The 21,677-nt window shown below is 37.6% G+C and overlaps 1 protein-coding gene across 2 annotated transcripts in view; it reads left to right on the plus strand.

The window, feature by feature from the left end:
- nr5a2 (nuclear receptor subfamily 5 group A member 2) overlaps positions 1–21,677 on the plus strand; it is a 158,201-nt gene that overhangs the window by 83,809 nt on the left and 52,715 nt on the right. The gene's annotated exons all lie outside the window — the stretch shown is intronic.

Consider the following 21,677-nt stretch of genomic DNA (forward strand, 5'->3'; position numbering starts at 1 on the left):
AATGCTATCCCTGTATACTAATGATCATAGTACTCCAGGGACATACATCTATAGACAATATAATTCTTTGTGTGAGCTCATTAAAGGAAAAAGGAAGCTACCCATTATCTGCCACCATAGTTATGGATGAACAAATTTGCACCACGATATCTTCTAGGTCTATCATTTTTCTAAAATTTAGGAATGGGCAATGTAAGATGAGGTCCTGAGTAGATGAAAATGAACCTTAGTTATTACTACATATGTGTGCCATTCTGAAGGATGATAATGGGACACCAAACTTGTACTTCCATTCATTCTTTTTTGTCTTTATGTGTATTTCTCCACAATAAAATAGATTTATGAAGAGCAGTAATCAGAGGTCTTCATTCAGATAGGGTGCTTTCTGTATTGCAGATAATTTGCACTGCAGGGCAGGGGTCATCCTCTTTCCGGGCTGTTAATGTAGTTGTTCTGAGATAAGATCAATCTCCATACTTCACTTTATCGATCAATGAACTCATTGGCACTTCTCTTTGAGGATTGATTAGCTCAAGTGTGAAAAATTACTGACAGATTTCTGACTTAGGGAATTCTGGTTTGGCCCAAGTAGAAGAGAAACTTCTACTATTAAAGTGGAATTGGCTGTATATAAAAACATCACAAAGTAGGAGCCATGAAGACCCATTGGCTGATGTTTTCGAACTGGATGTGGATTATTTGTGCAGGGTTTTTGATGAAACAGCCATTCTTGAGCGCAGGAAAGAAAACATAGCAAGAAGTAAAATTAATGTGAGTTTTCCCATCATTTTTCCTTTATTTTGCTGTTGCCACACAAATGCTGACTATATTCCTAGTGAATGAGCTCAAATGTACTTTTTCTGTGAATCAATTCCAAAACATCAGTGACTGGCGGTGGATAGCCAATGTACTGGGTTTGGCTTTCCTTCATTCTTTGAAAAGTAAATAAACTATTGCACAAGGCCCTCTACTTTTGTAGGGATTAGGGGTGCAGAACCCCTGTGAAGTAAAAAAAAAAGTTTCTTTAATCTGAGAAAACACATTTCTAAGAATCTCTATGTCCTCTAAGGTCCTCCAGAAGTTGATCCAAGAGTCACTCTGGAAGACTTAAGGAACCCTTGAAAGAACATATTTTTAAAATAACACTATGTAACAAAATTATGGGAAAAACTTGGAAAAGGGGGAGGGACAAATAGGGAAAAAAGGGAAGTGTAAACAGGGAGAGGGAAAGGGAAAATAAAGGAATAGGGGAAATGTGTTTTGTACTTCCATTCTTCTTCTTTGCAGTTCAATATAATTCTTTAAATTCTTTTTTACCTTTCTTTATTTAAAAATCTTCACTCCGATTCTTCATTCTGATTGTGGGGCCTTTTCTTCCTTCTTCCATGTCTCCATTTCTTCAGATTTATTTTCCTCTCTTTCTATTTCATTTTCATATAGTCCTTAATGGGTTGCCAATCTGTATATCTCATAGGTCTTCCTGTGTGTTTTTTCAATGTTAGTCTGTCCATATCCATAATATCCATTATTTTCCCTAACCATTCGTCCTTTGAAGGGACTTTTTGTTTCCATGTTTGGCTTAAACCATCCTCGCTGCGGTGGACAAATAGACAAACAAAATGTCCTTATTTGTATCAAGGTCCATTTCATCATCCAACATACTCAATAGAAAGTACTCTCGTTTCATCTATATTTTAATTTTTTAAGATCTTTTGACAAGATTCCTGAACCATTTTCCAATAATTAGTGGCTTTTTTACAGGTCCACCACATATGAGAAAATGTTGCCTCTTGTAAACCGTATTCCCAACACTTGTTTTCTAAGTTCTTATACATAGTTCCTAATTTTTGTGGGATCATATATCAATGGTACATCATTTTGTACCAATTCTCTTTTAAGTCTGTTGCATAAGTATATTTTAATTTTATGTTCCACATACATTCTCAATCAGTTAATTTGATTGGTTTTCCTATATTTGTTGCCCATTGTATCATGCAGTTTTTTTACAAGCTCTGTTTCAGAGGACCAGTCCAATAGTTTATTGTATATTTTTGTTATATTCTTCTTTTCCATCACTTTGTCCCAAAAGGAATCCTTGTCATTGAATCCAATTTTTTATCCAGATTGTATTGTTCTTTTAATTTGAAATATTGGAACCAGGAAAAGTTCTTGTTTCTTTGAGTTATTTCATCTCGTGTTTTAAGCTGGAAAGTATTATTCTTTTTTGTCAGCATCTCTTTATAAGTTGGCCATTACTTTCACCCAAGAACCCTTCTTTGCTTCGCCTCCAGTGGGGAGATCCATAAAGGGGTTTTTCAATAGAATTTCTCTTTATACCTTTCCCATATCTTCAAAAGCGTAGATCTTATGAAATTATTATCAACATTTTTTTTCAATTTTCCTTCTTTCATACCATAAATAGGAGTGCCAACCTACACTCAGGTTGAATCCCCCTAATGTTAATAATCTTTCTTTTTTCAATGTTGTCCATTCTTTAATCCATGTTAACCCGCATACTTCATAATAAAGCTTAAGATCTGGAAGGCCAAAGCCTCCTCTCTGTGTCAAATCCGTCATATTTACAAATTTAATTCTGGGTTTTTTGCCTTGCCACGCATATTTTGATATATCCTTGTTCCATTCTTTAAATATTTTAGTATTCCTAATTATGGGGAGATTTTGAAAGAGATATAACATTTTTGGTAGTATATTCATTTTTATCACCGCTATTCTACCCATTAAGGATAGTTTTACGCTTTTCCAACTTTCTAGGTCTTTTCTTATTTTTTTCCATTTCATATCATAATTGTTTTTCAGTAGTTGGGTATTTTTGGCCATGATTACCAGGCCTAAATACTTTATTTTTGTTGCTATTTGTAGGTCCGATATCTCTTTCAATTGCTCTTGTTTCTTTTTGGTCATATTTTTAGTTAATATCATCATCTTTTTCTTATTTATCTTTAGGAATGTCAAGTTCCTATAATATTCTGACTAAATTCATTGATATCATTTGATAAAGACATCAAAACACTGCAAAAACTTCCAGTATGTTTATTCAGTCATGAATCAAAACAGAAATTGTACTCAAGAAAACAATACAAGGCTAGGATTTGGAAGGAACTAAACGAGATCCTCAAATGTAAATATGTATTATTGAATACCAAAGTCACTTTTATACAGAAATCAATATATAGATAATAGAATTAAAATAGTAAAAAAGCAGGATAATGAAGAAGAAAAACAATATAAACAATGTAGCATGTTAGGAGAGGTCTTTTCCACTGAGAAATCAGTCCTGCTGAAACACAAAATTCTTCTCCTGGCTACAGAAGAATAACAAAGAATGTGCCAATCTAACATATCTAGAAAGCACTCCAGAGCCTGGAAGCAGCCCTGTAAAAGACCCTCTCCTGAGTTACCACCAGATGTTCTTGTGCAGTGGCAGGGTGGAAAGAAGGGCTGCATCTACTCTGCCATTTAATGCTGGGTAGAAAATGTAATAGCCTGGTTTGTCCTCATGACATACACAGGCTAATGCGGGTAGACCAATTAATCTAACTTGACCTCAGATTTTTAAAAAAAACACCAGCAAAGGTCAGAATCATCCAGGAAGATTCAGAGCTTTTCTGATGTTTCAGCAGTTGAGACTGCCATCTTGGATCACGATGCACAATCCATGATCATGTCCCCACAGCCATCCCACACTGCCCGAACTCAGGCCACCCAAGGAGGTAGGGAATGAGGATGCCTTCCTGCACCTAATTCCCACAAAAACCTATCAAAAATCCATCTTTCCCATCCCTGCAGGCACTGTACTTACGGAATCTGCCTCATGCATGACGCGATAGAGCTTTGGAGGAGAGGAGGTAGATTACTGATCCCAGGCTCTGTTGCATTCTATTGATGCAGATTCAGGAAGGAAGAGCCTGCAATAAGAGAAGCTTTTTTGAAGTTTTTTCCAGGAATAGGGGTGCAGGGACAGTAGGAAAGCCAGCTGATGGCCAGCTCTGCAGAATTGGCTTCAGCACAGCTAGGCTGTCTGGCTGCTGTCCCACCGCAGAGATGGCTTAGGGCAGCTGTATGTGGCCTCCATGCAGCTCAGAACTGGCATTTCTTGTGCCAGTCCCAGTTGCATTTTAACCTATGTGGAAGGGCCCAAGGTTCTCCCCAGAAGAACACAAAACAAGGTAGGTTTATATAGGAGAATGTGTTCCTTCAGAAAACCAAACCTCTGTTGTATAGGGCTATATAGGTCATACCTGCATTCAAATTGATGAAATTTACTTCTTGGTAGTTTTTTGACTCCTATACGCACAACACATAGACTATGTTTTGTGTCTGTATCGGAAGACATGAGGATAGGAACAGCGATAAGGAAAGCAGCCCTAAGTGGCATTTTAGAATGTTATTCACACTGTAGAAAACAATATTTTGTTAGTATTTAATAAAATATTTACTACACGCACTGCAGATTCACATAAATAATTGCTACTGTCGAAACCATACTGTTTATTTGTTTAATTATAATCAATACATTATAGATGAAGGATAATATCTGGCACATTTATGAATGAATCTCTGCGTTAACACAAATGTTTTAATTTTTGATCAACCACCATGTGCACATGTTGCATCAGTGGCATGGGCTTTGTTAAAACCTAATTGTATGGCATCATTTATGACACTGTATGAGGTTCGAAACATTTTTTCTACTTCAACTCCCAGAATCCCCCAACTATAATTATGGTAATTAGATACATTTCAGCAGGACTGCTCAGGCTTTTGGAACAGAGATAGAATGTCAGTTTGGACAAGTATGGTGCAGAACATAAACAGGCAGGGGCTGGAGTGTAAAATATTCACAACCAGATCAAATTCTATTTTGTTGGCATTAGCATTGTCAGTGAACCCAATCTGGGTTTTAGTCTGAACTTTAAAGAGGCTATTCATGGTACTGAACCTTGTCCTTAAAATAGTTTCAATATGTCAGAGAGCTTCTTTGTAGTTCAGACTAAAAAGTGGATCAGAGTCACTGCTGTGCTTCCACGTTTCCCTCCCCAAACCACTAGCTGCCACCTTTTCTTTGGTGGCAAAATCAACAAACCTAACTACCAATGATGATGAAAGAAATCAGCCCTGTTGTTTGCTTAAGAAATGATAAAAGTCAAAATGACATGTTCTAAATGGAACTGATTGCTGCATGAAAATATCGCTTTTCAGCTTGTAGCTGAGAACATTGTGTTGGTTTTGAATTCGTTGTTTAGTCTCAGGCAAGTTGCCACCTGGCATGGCTTCAATTGTTCATCATTAAAATGGACAAAATAGTAGTGTATGCGACAAGCTCTTTGGAAGACAGATGAGGTAAATTGCCATGTACATTGTGCATAAATAAGAAATGCCAGCCAGAATTCTAGTTTGAGCCACATTTATTCTAGTTGAGTTAATTGTATACCAGGGAAGGGGGAAAACACAGATGCAGCCTTGAGACTCCTAAGTGGAAGCCTCCAAAGTTCCTCATAATTGATTCAGGCCTTTTATTTGCCTGAAAATTGCCCCAAAGCTTCCCAAACTGCCTGCAAATATGGCAATCAATTTCCCCCCAACCTCCCCAATTAAGAAAAATAGCTTTAAAAAACTGGTGAAGAATTAGGGTTGTTCATTTGGGGTAAACCTTGACCCGTTTCGTGTCCAGGCTTTTGGTGGGGACCCCAATCCATTTTTGGAAGCCTCCCAAAATTGGAAGGGCATATATCTGTTTTCCATTTGGGGCCCCAAAAGATCCAAAAGATAGGACTATTATGGGGAGTGGGGTTTCCCACCCAGGCTCCCCTTTCTGACACGTGCCTTAAGGAAGCTTGTTACTAGCTGTTTCTTCTACTCTAGAGGAGGAGCTCGGCTGCAGGCACTGGCAGACGTGTGCGCTTTCCAGGCCTGCCTGCATGCCATACCACACACGTGCTCTCCTTGGAAATAGAGTGTGTGTGTGGCGTGGCATAACGTACAGGCCCAGTGCCTGCAGCTGAGCACCTCCTACTTTAGAGTAAGAAGCACTAGGCTTCAGGCATTGGCAGGCATGTGTGCTTTCCGGGCCTGCACACCACACCACATATGCGCTTTCCTTGGAAAGAGAGTGAGTGTGTGTTGTGCAGGCCTGGGAAGCACGCATGCCTGCCAGTGCCTGCAGCTAAGCACCTCTTACTCAGCTGCAGGTACTGGCAGGCATATGTGCTTTCTTGGCCTCCATGCCACATGCGCAATCTCTTTTCCGCTCAGCTGCAGACAAAAGCAGGCTTGGAGCCAGGATTGGCTCTATCTTGCTTTTGTGTTGAGCTGATTTTCATGTGGGAAAGGGGCTTCCTATTTTGTTCTTCTAAAGAAACAAAAGAAACAGTAAAAACGAATTCTGTGCACAACTCTATTTGACATTACTTCTAGTTCGTATTAATGTGTCCGTGGAATGTGCTGGTGGGTGGAGGGTGGGACATAGTCCCCACTCCCTGCACAGTTGCTCATCCCTTGTTTTACATAGTAAGGTTATCCATAAATTGATTGCAGATATACTTATCCATGTTTAATCTGTCCCTCTTAAACTCAGTAGCACATGTTAGCTAACTGTGATTAATTTTAAATTCCAAAGATTGGGAAGGGGAGGGCTCTCAGTATATGACTATGGGTGTATTTACACTGAAGAGTTAATACAGCTTGACACCAGTTTAACTGTCACGGCTCAATGCTATAGAATCTTGGGAATTCCAGTTTTGCAAGACTTTCATACTGATGGTACCTCAGCACACTTCAATTTCCATCATGTTGAGCCATGGCAGTTAAACTGCATTCATTTTATGGTGTACTGTTAATACACCCTTTATACTACATGAAAATGCTAACTGTATAGGCACCCAAATGTTTCAATTTCATATAAATGTAATGAATGCCCTGCAAACTGAAAATTGGGAAATCAGAAGGAAGCTAGGCTAATATTATTCTTTTCCTTAGTTTCTTCATGCAGCGTGGAATTGTTTTCTACCTTTGCAGGGACGTTTTTCATTCCGATGATCCCATACCTTTATTCTAACTTGACAGAAGTCCAGTAAGCAAGATGTATGCTCCACGTGACAGTTTTGTTTGTAGAGCTGAGGTCTAAGTCCTCTTTATGTTAATGAAACTTACTTTCTCAGAAAGTATTAAGTTGGGAGTGGCAGAGTAAGCTAGCTAACAATTGCACAAGAGAGCAAGAGCATTCAGTATCAGGGTCTTTTAGAAAGATGCTAGCAGAGCATTTCTTCAAAAGTCCGTTTGTCATCACTTTGACACTGAACAGTTCCTGTGTTATCAGGTTTTCAGCAAAAATTGTTTTTGAAAAAAAAAAGAATAAGAAAACATCTGCCTTTTTCACATTGGAGGAAAAAAGAGAAAAAGAATGAACAGAACCCCTGGAAATGGCATCCATAATTCATCAGAAATAATGCTGAGTGTCAAACATGAATAACCTACATGTGATCTAGTATGCAAAGCAAAAACAAAGCTAAACACAAAAAATGGCATAAAAGCCAGTTTTAAAATGCCAGGCACTGTGTTTGATTCTGTGCATAATCCAAATACCCAGTTATGACCTTATTTTTTTCCACTTAGAAACCATCTGTGAGTTAGTGGGAAATGCTGAGAACTTATGTTTGCCTCCTCTTCAGGAGTTCGGAAACCCTGTTGAATGTTAGCTTGCCGGAATGAGGTAGATTACTGAGGATGGGGAAAAGACTGGCTTGGTTCAAGATTCCTCAATAGGAGTGATTCCTTAGGAACAGGCAACCTAATGACATCCAGATATGTTGGATTCAATGCTAGTCATTAATTGAATCAATTAAGATTTGGTGATGCGTGTGTTGGATTTGGGGATGTAAATCCTGACTCGGTTCTTGCATGGTAAAAGAACAAATGATGACATAATTTTTTGTCAATCTCAGAGAGAATCTGTGAATTTTCAATATAGCTTTTGTGCCTTTCTGTGCCAGTCCAGCATTAGGATCATGACCTTAGGATGGACATTTCTAGCTTATACATGCATAACATGTAAAAGTTGCCTTATTGTGTAGATGGGTTTTAACAATAGCACTGTGTGTGTGTTCTACATATTTTACACTCTGCCCTTGTATGGCTGCTTTTTGGGGTGAAAAAGAGAAAATGCTAATTTTGTTTAAAGGGATTTTCTGGCAAAAAAAATAATTGAAGAAAACACAATAGAAAGGGATCCTTGTTGCAAAATGCAACTGAAAAAGGCCTTACGTTAAAACTAATAATGAGAACTCAAATGCCCAACTTGTCATGTTGATGTTGAGGCAACATCTCCCAAATAAAATCTTGCTAATTGTAAGATTTTTTTTTTCTTCACATCCCTAGTTGAGCTTTCATGTGCCTCCCATGTAATCTTAAACAGCCCTACTCCCTTGTCCAACTGATATGATATGTGTTTATGTTAAAGTTTTAAAATTGTTTGGTGCTTGCTATGTAATTCTTTGTAATTGTTTTAAATGGCATTGAATTATTGCCATGTTGTAAGCCACCCTGAGCCCCCTCCAGGGTGAGAAGGGCAGCGTAAAAGTATAGTAAATAAATAAATAAATATGTGTTAATTCTGTAACTTGTACTGTTTTTATATATGTGTCAACTATTGTTTTTAGGGCCTTACCCCCATGTAAGCTGCCTCGAGCCCCCTCGGGGAGATGGAGGCAGGATATAAGAAATTTATTATTATTATTATTATTATTATTATTATTATTATTATTATTATTATTATGTCCAATATATAAGCCATCTGGATGGAACTACTGAAAATCTTTGTCCGGGTAACACCAGTTTGCCTGTCGTCCTCTAGGGGAAGCCAATATTTGTTAGGGATCTATACATCAAGAAAAATTGTGTTTCTGGATTGTCTAGATAATGAAAGTACATACATTTAATTGGACTACAGCTGCCATCTTATATAGCCAGCATAGCCAGTGGTGAGGGTATTGGCATCCAGCAACAATTGGAGGAAGACATGACAGGATCCCAACAAATGACATTACATGATTAAGCAATATTGGCCTGAGAAGCAGTGACTGTTAATTGTCCTAAATTAGTGAGATGTTGAACCTAGTCTGGATACTTGTCTAAACTTTGAGCTATCCAAGGTGCTGAAATTATTTTAATTAGGCTCAGTACCTTGGATAGCTCCCTTAAAATTCAGAATAAAGCCTAGATAATTTACTATCTTTTTATAGACATTTCTGGTACTGTTGTCATTGAATCTGGGTCAGCTACAATGATGCAGCTTCTATGTCACTTTTGTAAACAGAGCTGTCTCTATCATTAGTCAGAATGGGTTAATTATTTCAGGTGGCCTCTAGCTATTCCTCCTAGACTACCCAGTTGCTTTTCTCTGTTGAAAGACAGGATTATGTCTTGGAAACCCTAAATTTGCATGATCTCTGGCATCACTAATCAACTGTTTTTCCAAATGCAGAAGGGGAATAGATGCCATTTTGTTCTTGTCTTCAGCAACAAACTGATTTTAGCCAATTCTCCTGGGCAAGTGTGATGTGACATGCTGTTTCTTTTCCTCAGTTTAAGGCTTTTGAAACATAGGCTCCAAAGCAACCAATTCGATTAGCTTTGTGATCCTTAACCTGTGGGTCCCCAGGTGTTTTAGCCTATAACTCCCAAAAATCCCAGCCAGATTACCAGCTGTTAGGATTTCTGGGAGTTGAAGACCAAAATATCTGGGGATCCACAGTTTGAGAATCACTAAACTAGCTGGATAATAACACCAAAAAGACACCTCATGATTTCTTGATCTACCATTTCATATTTTTGCCAACATCTTTAAAACCTGTTAATTTCCAATGTAAGCACACATATTTTCAACACCAAACTGGATTTGGGTTTGGTTGCAAAAGGGAGAATTGAGCAAAATCTAATTAAAATGTTACCAGAACATGTTTCTCTTCTATGCTGAATAGTATAGATGAAAAGAAATGTAGCAATATACAGAGACAATGTCATTCCAAAACATAATTTATTTATTTATTTACTTACTTATTGACTTACTTACTTATTTATTTCAGACATTTATATCCCCCGGGCAGAACTCAGGGCGGCTTTAGCAGTCATTAGATGCCAAAAACAAACAGTTATAAAAACAATACAATTACAATACAATTCAATACAATACCTGATTGTAGAAGAGAATTAAAGGTGGAATGGTTGCATGACTGTCAGTCTCAGAAACGGAAGGCCGACTAGATTAAACAATGGAACAACAGCATTAATAGGATGAATAGGTACAAATGGTATAAGGAACAATTGGTTGGAACATCAGCAACAAAATGGGGCATATTCATGTGATGAAATTTTGTGTTGTAGATTACAGATATCTGAATGGATAAGGTAGCTACAGAAAAAATAATAACACCCCCATCTCAAGCAATAGATACTAGGGGTGTGCAATTTTTTTGTTAGTCTCCGTAAGTTGGATCAAATTTGTTAAATTTGTAGTTATGGTGCAATATCTGACACATGGGCGTGGCCCACGTCAAAAACTTAAGAATCAAAACTTATCCAATACTTTTTTGTTTGAATTTTGTAACTCTTGGAAGCCTCCCACAGTCAGTTTCATTTTTAGCGCTAGGGAGCAAAGCAAAGCCAAAAGCGCTGCCATTCCTCTTTAAATTCATGGCCTCTCACCATTAGGAGAGAGAAGCAGCAGAGAGAAAGCAGGGTTCACTGAGAAAGAGACTGAAAAAGCACAGAATTCTGGGGAAAGTAGTTTGGGAAGGCAAGGAACCCTATGCCAAAGAATTCAAAAGGCCCTGCCCTAAACTTTATTTCCCAGAATTTTGCTCAGCATCAGAAAGCCCCAATCAGGATAGGGAAGAGATTTGTCCCTCCGTAGCAGCAGCCAGCCAGAGTTCTAATAAATTGTTGAATCTGCAAAGATGAGGACTGACTGATTCCTAATTATTTTTATTATTATTATTATTATTATTATTATTATTATTATTATTATTATTTATATACCACCCTATCTCCTCAGGAAGACTAAGGGCACTTTCCAACATAAAGCAAAACATTCAATTGACTATACTACAACGTGAACATAATAAAAATAATAAATGTAATACAACAAAAACATACAATTCAAAACAATCCAGAAAAGTCAAAATCTAATTTCAAAATCCAGTTTCATTATAAGTAAATCTCTGTGCTGGGCTAGGAAGAAATCCCCAAATGGAAGTTCTATGGGTTAATATGAAAGAAATTCAATGAGATAGCTGTTGTGGCTTTTTAAAAATGTTTTTGTCAAAACTTTTTAAAAATCCCTAAAATCAGTAGATGTATAAATATTTCTGAAAGTTTGGGGAAATGATCCCCTGTTCTCTTGTGTCATTGTTTAGAACATTCAAGAAGATAGCTCTTGTAGGTTTTTTTAAATGTTTATAAAAACTTTTAAAATTTCCCAAAATCCATGGATAAGTGAAACATTCTGAAACTTGATGGACTTACGGTGGTAAATGTTTTCTACCAATGTAGCAAGTTTCATCCCAAGAGCTGTAAAAATGAGGGAGAAGGAAGCCCCTGAAGTTTCTCCACTTGCGCAATTACTATAATGAAAAAATTAACAAAATTTCGTTACTTTCATTATAGTAATGAAATTTTGTAATGAGTTTTGAAACATTTTTTTCATTGATCGCACAGCCCTAAGGGATATTAAGCCCATATTACTCATCTATGTTTCTTGACTGTAGACCATCAAACAGTGGTCTGTTTGATCTGCTGCTAACCCTCATTCATTCATTCATTCATTCATTCATTCATTCATGAATCCATTTCCAGGACTATGCTGGCTAGGTGTTGATGAAAAAACATTACCTAACGTGGAGGAATAGCATTTTATTGCATTATCCAACTTTTTTTTTCATTTTCTTTTCTGGAAGCCCACTGTGGATGGGAATAGGACTATCTTAAACCGCTTCTGTCAAGTTCGCTGCTCCTTCCTCAATCCACACCCCTTTGCAGCAGGAGTACCTATAACAAGAGGGCACTTGCAACAGAAGTGACCATTCACTTGCTGTCATAGCACATGATTGGATTGAGGGAAGGCCCATCTTGGCTACAGTATTCTTCTTTCTACCCTTTCTGGAATACATTTGCAATGCTGGACCTCTCAAGAGCAATGTGAGATACATTCAAAGAGAATAATCAGCACAAGGAAGGCTGAGGGAATTGAAGGGATGAAAACAATGACTGTATCTCTCCCCATAGTGCAGAAGAAAATCTCCAGTCACAATTAACTATTAATGAATGTTTAAGCCCACAATGGAATGCTCATCGGCAAGGGCTGGGTTTTGTTTTTGTTTTTTTACCTGACTGATTTGTGCCCAATCAGCTCTTTAATCTACATTTACTTGAGACAGAGATTAGTTCTTGGACTGTGTAATACTGCCTCTGAACACTTCACCACAGAAATTCATTCTGTGTTTACTCCCAAAGTTAGTCATATATATTTACATTCTTTATGACAAGACAACTAACTCAAGTATTGGCATGCACATGTGAAGGGACCACCACAGATCTCATGGTCATTTCTCCACTTCAATGAAATTAATTCACCTACTTCAATGAGACATACTAACGTATGACTACTAGCATTTATTCAATGCTAGTAGTTACTGCTCACTTGCACTTACACTTGATGATGAGAGATCAGGTGGCCATATGGATGCATCATTGGGTCAGTATAAATTTAATCCCATTGATAGAACTTCTAATATTCATTGGAATTTTGGGATAAAAATGAAGTACTGGGTGTGTATAAAGATGGAAACTAAGTCCAAATGTATGGGGATCATATTTCCATAATAGTCTGTTGCAAAATGAACAGGAAAGCGGAGTCTTGCTCATTGTTAATCTCTATAGTCATGCATTTATTTCATCATTAGCTTTAATATAAATCCTTAGATAAGATCATCCCCTCTCAACCCTGTGTGTTAGACTACAGCCTCCATAATCTACATCTGCTTGTCCCGCCAAGGACGTTGGACTACAAACCCCATAATCCCCAACTAGTTATCTGAGGATAGTGGAAGCTGTAGTCGAACATATTTCAGGCAACCAATATAAAGGCTGTTTTTTTATTATTTCTTCCCAAGCTTTCACTCATTTTAGAGCCCTGGTTGGGAAGGAATGAGCTTTCAAGGTAAATTGATGTCTTACAGCACCTTAAAAGAAAACCTCCTAATGTAAAGTGAGTTTTGTTCATTTGTTTCCAAAGTAAGCCACTGAAAAAGATGTTTACAGAAATCATTTTTTCCATTTTTTCTACAATGCACATGGAACTTCCATGCTAGTCCCAAGTTAAAAGTCTGAACAACATGCATTGTTTCTTGGTTTTGCTACATGCATTTTTGTATCTTTTCTGCAACCGCAGGAGGAGAGCTGTAATTGTTTATTCTGACTTGGCTGTTTCACACTGTTTGCACAGCATTGGCTTCCTAATGAGGTGATACTGACTAGGGAAGGGGAGGCAAGCCTTAGTATGCAGATGACTTTTCCTTGAAAAGCTTCCAATGCAAAGTAATTTACAGGCTTCCAAAATCGCTGCCTGTGGTTGAGACAAAACTATGCTAAAGTGCTTTCTACAAACATGTTTGCCTGAAATAGTTTCAACCATATCTACTGTTTAAAATTACAAATGTTTCGACCTGGTTTTAATTTTGATAGTTTGATCACACTTTAACTTTTTGCTGGACAAATCCAGGATTGTCTTTCACATGCATACCACCTTGTTGAGCAGTTGGGGTATAGACAGGACAGTATTTCCTGCATTGGTAAATCCTTCCACGTTCTCATCTAAAGTCTCCCCATTTGCTCTCCCATCCATTGAAATATGTGGCTATAAATACTTCATGTATCCAAGTAACTAGGCCTTGTGACCCAGGAGGGCTTCATTGGTCACATAAACACAGTCCCCTCTAAAAAAATTGAGCTTACTCTGAGCTCCAAGTTTCAATTAGTAAACTTTTTCTAAGTTCGTAACTAAAAACTGTCTGCTTTTTATTTTGAGCCAGTTTCAATTTCAGGAAAGTAACATGAGATAGAAGCATGCTTTATTCTGTGAAAAGAAGGCTGACTCTTAACAATTTTAGCCTTCTAGGGTTGTTGTATGTTTTCCGTGCTGTATGGCCATGTTCCAGAAGTATTCTCTCCTGACATTTCACCCACATCTATGGCAGGCATCCTCAGAGGTTGTGAGATAATACCTCTGAGAATGCCTGCCATAGATGTGGGCAAAATGTCAGGAGAGAATACTTCTGGAACATAGCCATACAGCACGGAAAACATACAACAACCCTGTGATCCCGGCCATGAAAGCATTCGACAACACATTTAGCCTTCTAGTTTTTCCAAAAAGGGCTAACACACTGGACACACTTTAATGCCCACACTTTTCTATTGTGATGATTTTTAACATTTTTTAATGAGAGAAGACACAAGATAGAAATTAATATGAAGTATACATATAATAATATTCTGGACTATATGGGAACAAATCTCAATAAATGCATCATAAAATCAGATATACAATGATACCTTGACTTAAGAGTTTAATTCATTCTATGGCTGGTCTCTTAACACAAAATGCTCTTATCTCAAAGCAAAATTCCCTTTGAAATGCTATTAATTCAGTTTGGCTCCCTGAAAAAAAAACCCCAATGTTTTTGTTTTTTTAAAAAATCAACTTTAAAATGGTAGAAGCACAAAATTGTGTCAAGGAAGCATAAAGCACAAAGTGAAGAGGTAGAAGCATCATTTCCTTCATACTGTACTACTCATTCTAGCCTCCCTCCCTCTCTTGCTGTCTCTCCCTTTCTCTCTCCATGAAGTCAAACATACCAGGAATAAAAATCACACAAAATCTATCAACCCAACGTTCCTCAAAATGGACAAGAGCTAAGCAGATAGCAATCTCCCAAAGTGGACAAGAGAATGGGGCATGGTGGCTGCTCCCTGGAAGCCCTAAGGCCCTGGATTCTTGAACTGGTACTCCCTATGGTGCTAGTGCTTAATTCAAAATGCTGTTTTTATGTCAAAGAGAAACATAGGGCGAATGGCCACTCTTAATTCAAAATGCTCTTAAGTTTGGGTGCTCGTAAGTAGAGGTTCTACTGTAGCAGACTAAATGTTAGAGGATATGGACTTTTTCATAGTGGCCCCATGGTGGCCTTATTTCTCTTTCAATGTTGTTCACTTGGAGCTGATTTAATACATTAATGGCAACAGCAACAATGCGGTTTCAAGGCCTTATCACACTACATTGTTATAGCACTAATATTCTATTTTAACTGCAATGGCAACATTCTGTTGAAGTCTGGAGCTTGCAGTTTAATACGGCCTCCCTAACCTGCAAATCTCAGGATTTCATACAATGTTGTCATGACAGTTAAAGTGGAATAATAGTGCTATTGCAGTGTAGTGTGATAGAAAATGTTTTAATGTGATAACCTGGTGTTTTGTATTTATTACAGTTTTATCTGATTTGTTGTGATATTTTTAGATAGAAAACACAGAAAAATTATTAAAAAGCAAAGGGAACAAATAATAACAACATTAGTAACAGTGATCCATAAAGCTATGGTGAAATATTTCCAAGTCCTCTTCATCCAACATTCTTTAGAAGTGAGATTTTATGCAGTTGGTAGGATTGGGAGCAGAAATAAGCATTAGCTCTCCTCCTTTTGTGCCTTTGTCTAATATATTTCTAACCCAATAATTTCTAGTCCAATGATTTCCAATAATTACCTTGGTCTTAGTGATTACTGGAACTGGAAAAATAATCTTTAAAAAAAAACAACTAACTCTAATTTTGATCCCATACGATCTTTGGGAACAGACAGATTATCTCATCTTATTTCATATTCTAACCTTCCAGCTATCTGTTGTAAATACACAGTTGTAATTTATCTACAGTGTTTTAGTAAAACAATGGTGCCAAGAAGCAAACAAAATATTATAAGTGAAAAAAGATGGTGTGTTTGTGGAAATGGTGCTGAAAATCTGGGGCTCATACTTTTTCAACTGAATGCGACGGCAATCTTCTCTTTCTGATAACAGGCAGCTTTGTTAGAATTGGCACAAGAGATAAATACAGCCAGGGCAAAGTCAAGAAGAGCTTTTCTAAAATATATATATAGGCTCAGCCTTGTTCTCTGATCTAAGCAGAAATGAATTATCATGGTTACATGCAGCGTGGGGATAGAGCAAGGTTGTTCCTGTGATAACACAAGCTTCACTTTAACTTAGTAATATATCCATCTGCTATGTTCCCCTCCTCTTTCTTTCATCCAGCTAGATTGTCAAAAGGGTGTGTGTAAGTAATGTCATAAGAGGCTCATGATAAATTGCCAGCTCTGTGCACCAGACTAGATCTTTGAAAAACCCAGTGGGGTCACTCAACAGTTTGACTATGTGTTGCCATTAGGCCAAGAGCTAAACGTGTTCCTCAGATTTTCATCGTTCTACTAACTGAGCTGTTATCTTGGCTCAATATTTCACCAAAGCAAATGTCACCACAAACAGGAGAAACTTGGACTGTCCCTCCCAGGATGCCCTAGCCACCATGACCTGTCAAAATGGCAGCCTTGGACACAATCCTGTATGGATCAGGGTAGCATAGTTATCTGTTTGTGGGAACCTGGCAAGATTAGAGAAGCATCTGGCAATGCCCTTGTAGCCAGATACGAAATAGTTACAGCAGTATTGAGATCAATAAAAAATCTCCTAGGATCTCAGCATTGTTTTCATCTTTTCAAATATGGCTGTGGAAACATAGTCAGATGCCTCTGTAGTCTTATGACCTTATCCCATGGGCAGGAGAGAAGGGAATAAGTGGGAGAAAGCATCTTTAATAATAGTGAAGACACTACCTACCCCGACATGGTCTGTCTTCAGTGATCCCAGTGAACCAGCCATCCCACGACATTTCCCCGCTTTCCTCTTCTTCTTGCCACTGTCCTCAGTCAAGAGTTGGGGGAACACTCAACAGACTTTTATCTCCATTTTCTCATGCTGGCATAATGGATTTACACACACAGCCACCAGAAGTGGCTCTGCATCCTGGAAAAACTTCCAAGGGCCTCCGTTACGCCAGCGTGAAAAGTGAGAAAACAGGGAAAATTTAGTGTGGAATAAGGTCCGTAGGAGCTGTACAGTTAATCTGGAATGTGTTGAATGGATGGCTACTGTGAAAGGAGAAAGAGAACATCAAGGCCTAAGAAAGGACAGATGAAGGCAACATATGAGTTGTATACCATGTTCAGGATGCCAGGACATGTGTTTTTCATCTTCACCTCACTGCTGTGGCATCTACAATAAGTAGTTGTCGGGTTGTGACATCATAACATTCTGCATTTCTTTCTCACTCTCAGCCAGGAAGAACAAAGTAGGTAGAGCATTGCTGGTGATATGAAAATTATTGAATTAATATGATAGAAGTAAGTTTAAAGGGAAGACTGCATATAGGGCAATTTGCTGTTTGTCAAAGGAAAATAACCTATGTTGTTTAAGGTGTAGTGATATAAAAACAGTGTCAACTTTTGCTTTAAAAATGTTTTTGTCTATGCAGATTTGAAGTGCCTTTGAAGTACATTTTGTTATTGCTACTGTGACTTCTATGCTTCTTCAAGCATTTTTTCAACTTACAATTTTATTAGAGATGTGTGCAAAAAAATTGTCCTTCGTTTCCTTTGTGCTATTTCATTTTGACTGTTCGTCTACACAAAACGAATGATGACATTTTCGTAGGAAACAAGAGCGACACAGAAATGAAAGCCGCACGGTTATCGTGTTTGCTTTCGTTTTCCTTTCATTTCTGCCCTGTAACAATAAGCAGCTACTGACAGAGGGCTTACAGCTGATGTGTACCAATGGGTGTATAATATAATATAATATAATATAATATAATATAATATAATATAATATAATATAATATAATACAATATAATATAATATATTAAGAAGGATCTGGGAATCTGATCTGAGCCTGGGAAAGGGAAATGCCTCCACATTAGATCTGATCTGTGGCAATAGGGGTGAAGGTAATTATAGATATAGATATAGCTATAGATATAGATATAGAAGATAGACAGACAGTAGAGTCTCACTTATCCAAGCCTCTGGATTATCCAAGCCATTTTTGTAGTCAATATTTTCAATACATCATGATATTTTGGTGCTAAATTTGTAAATACAGTAATTACTACAAAGCATTACTGCGTATTGAACTACTTTTTCTGTCAAATTTGTTGTATAACATGATGTTTTGGTGCTTAATTTGTAAAATCATAACCTAATTTGATGTTTAATAGGCTTTTCCTTAATCCCTCCTTATTATCTAACATATTCGCTTATCCAACGTTCTGCCGGCCCGTTTATGTTGGATAAGTGAGACTCTAATGTAGTATGTATATTAAGAAGGATCTGGGAATCTGACCTCAGCCTTGGAGAGGGAATTGCCTCCCTTCGCATTAGATCTGATCTGTGGAAATGGAGGTTAAGGTAATAATATTATTAATAACAATAGTACTCTGGGGAAGATCTAAACGTTTTAAAAGTGGGTGGGCTAAAAGGGATTGAAATGCCCTCCGTGTGTGGTGATTTTCACCCCTCTAGTTCAAAAACTGAGGGGGGGATGAGCCTCAGAAGCCCTCCCATTGCTACCAATGGCACAAAAATGTTCGTGTTTTTTGTTAGCCAGATGAAAATTTTGTCGTATAGGCAGTCCATTTTCGTTAGTGGGACACGAATACAAAGATGAGACCACACGAATGAAACTACATAAAACAAACAGCAATTCCACATGAATGCACAACTTTATTACTTATCATAGGGATTTCTTAGCAAAAATTTGTTCAGAAAGAGTGTGCTATTGCCTTTCTCTGCATCTAAAAGCATATGCCTTGCCTAGAGTCACCCATTGGGTTTATATGGGTAAATGGGGATCTCCAGAATTCCAGTTCAGCATTAAAAGCATGATACCACTGGCTCTTGTACATTTACTAGTTTCATGCCATTGATTTGATAACATGCAAAACTAAGTAGTATTCTTATCCAAGCTACAGAGAATATCAACTTTTGACATTTTGTAACTGAAGCATCAGAAGTAATTCTATTCATTATGTAAGAACCATTGAAATGCCAGTATTTCAGAACCATAGTTATTATTCCAGATCACCTTTGTTTCTGAATATAACAAGTTATGACAAGAAATGTTCATAAAAATAGAGTATTTTTGGTTTTGAACAATATAATCTTGACCATATTGAAGAGGAGAATTAGTTTTTGAACTTTGCTGTCAATCTTGCTCACAACCCTACTGAAATCTGAGCATGGGAAAGGTTAACATTGATTTTTGTAGACCAGTATTGTGTATATTAACTGGCTATTTTGAGAATTAGGCAACATTTTTTTCTAGTTCTGATTGCATATATAGGCAATGTCTCTGGGAGTTTTGCATGCAAATTAATAGCTTTCCTACAGCAGTGGCCCTGCTGACTTATAGCCAAATGTCAGTGTGAGCTCAAATCTTTTTATCACTTCACTGTTACGGTGCCACTGACATCCGGAAAACTATGCTTGAGGCTATTACACCATCCCTATGTAGCCCACAAACACTTGTGAGAATGTGAAATGTGAGAATCTTTAAGGTAGAACTGAGATATTAGTTATTGGCTATTATTATAGATCAGGGAGGAACAGGAATGTATTTTCCATTCTTGAAAAATTATCTGGATTGCATTTGCTTCCCTGAAAAGTATTTCATGCTGTATTTGCTTCACTCCAACTTGATTTCATTCGTTTTATAAATTCTGGGGAAATTGTGGGTGCCATATTTTTCTTCCTGAATGAATGACATCCAGATGGCCTGTAATTCCATCATCCTCTCTCACTGTAGCCATGGGGAAATTATCAGATTAATAGTTGAACACTAGGTTAGAAGGCACCAGATTGGAAAAAAACTGTCTTCTAACAAGGATGATTTTACGTTGCCATTTTTTTCTTTCATTCATTTGTTCACTTTGTTGGGATATCCAACAATAATGCCATTTATCATTATTATATGCAGGTTTTTTTATTGTGTCAGAAACGACTTGAGAACAAACTGCACATCGGTTCTGGTGTGAGAGAATTGGCCGTCTACAGAGACGTTGCCCAGGGGATTCCCGCAAGCTAGAGCTGACAGATGGAAGCTCATCCCATCTCACAGATTTGAACCGGCAACCTTCAGGTTACCAGTCCAGCCAGCACAAGGGTTTAACCCATTGCACCACCATGGCTCCTAATATGTGTGAATTGGGGTCTTTTATGTTGTGTGTGTACGTGAGCTCCATCCAGTCTGTCAATTTATGGTGACTCCATGCATTTCTTGGGGGTTTTCTTAGGCAAGGAATACTCGGAGGTGGTTTTGCCAGTCCCTTCCTATGAAATGTAGCCTACAGCGCCTGGTATTCATTGGTAGTCTTCCATTGAAACCCTATCCACACTTTAGAATTAATGCAGTTTGACACAACTTTAGTTGCCCTGACTCAATGCTATGGAAATCTGGGATTTGCAATTTGACAAGGTTTTAGCCTTCTCTGCCAAAGTGGTGTTGCATAACTAAACTACAAATCCCACAATTCTATAACAATGAACCATGGCAGGTAAAGTGGTATAATTAAACTGCTTTAATTATACTGTGTAGGTGCACCCCAGGGCTGACCCTACTTGTTTAATTCATGGAATGCTAACTCCAAGCGATATCAGTTTACCTGCCTGTTTTGTACTTTGCACTGTGAAATGAATGATTAAGCAGTTCACCAAAAAAGAACCAGAAATGGCCTTATGCCACTCATTAGAGTCTACCAAAGAATTAAGCAAGCTTTAGTTTAACCAAAATATTTTTTGCTTGTTCTGTTACGTCTATCAACTTTCTAATACAAATGCTTAACTGACAACTTGTTTACATTTTTATATGTACAAAATATATTTCCTCATCATCTGGAAATAACAGATTATCCAAACAAAGCTCAGTCATTTTTTCCCAAAAGGGCCTTTAGCATCTGACACCAAACTGAAGGTTGGAACTAATAGTTCTGGTTATATTAGTTGTATTATTGGTATTGTTTTGTGTTGCTACTATATGGAATTATTCAGTTTTCAGCTGCTATTTTGTAGAATATGACTCATATCCTCCCTGGTTTCATGCCTGTCTAATTTTTGTAATAGGATTACAATGCTTTTGGTGTTTTATTGTTGATGTTGATGTTAGCTTCCCAAGATATTTTGGGGAAAGACAGAATTTTCAGTCTTTTCAAAGGAAAGAAACGAATTTCCAATATTTGGCATCAGTGCCATTTCTTATGCAGTGAAAACGATAACACACCCAGACCTGTGAGGTATCAAAAGACTTGTGAGACCCTGATTTTGGCAGAAATCCCAAAATATCGAATAAAGAAATCCAAATGCAGCACACAACAGACCAATGAAAACTTTGTATGCTGAGTGACAAAGGAATACAGATAGACTTGTGAACAGAAGTTCACAGCATCACAGCATTTTGTTGCAGGTCCCAACAACAACAGCAAAATGCAAGAATTAAACTATGT

This window comes from Anolis carolinensis, chromosome 4, assembly GCF_035594765.1.
Source record: "Anolis carolinensis isolate JA03-04 chromosome 4, rAnoCar3.1.pri, whole genome shotgun sequence".
Classification (NCBI taxonomy): Eukaryota; Metazoa; Chordata; class Lepidosauria; order Squamata; family Dactyloidae; genus Anolis; species Anolis carolinensis.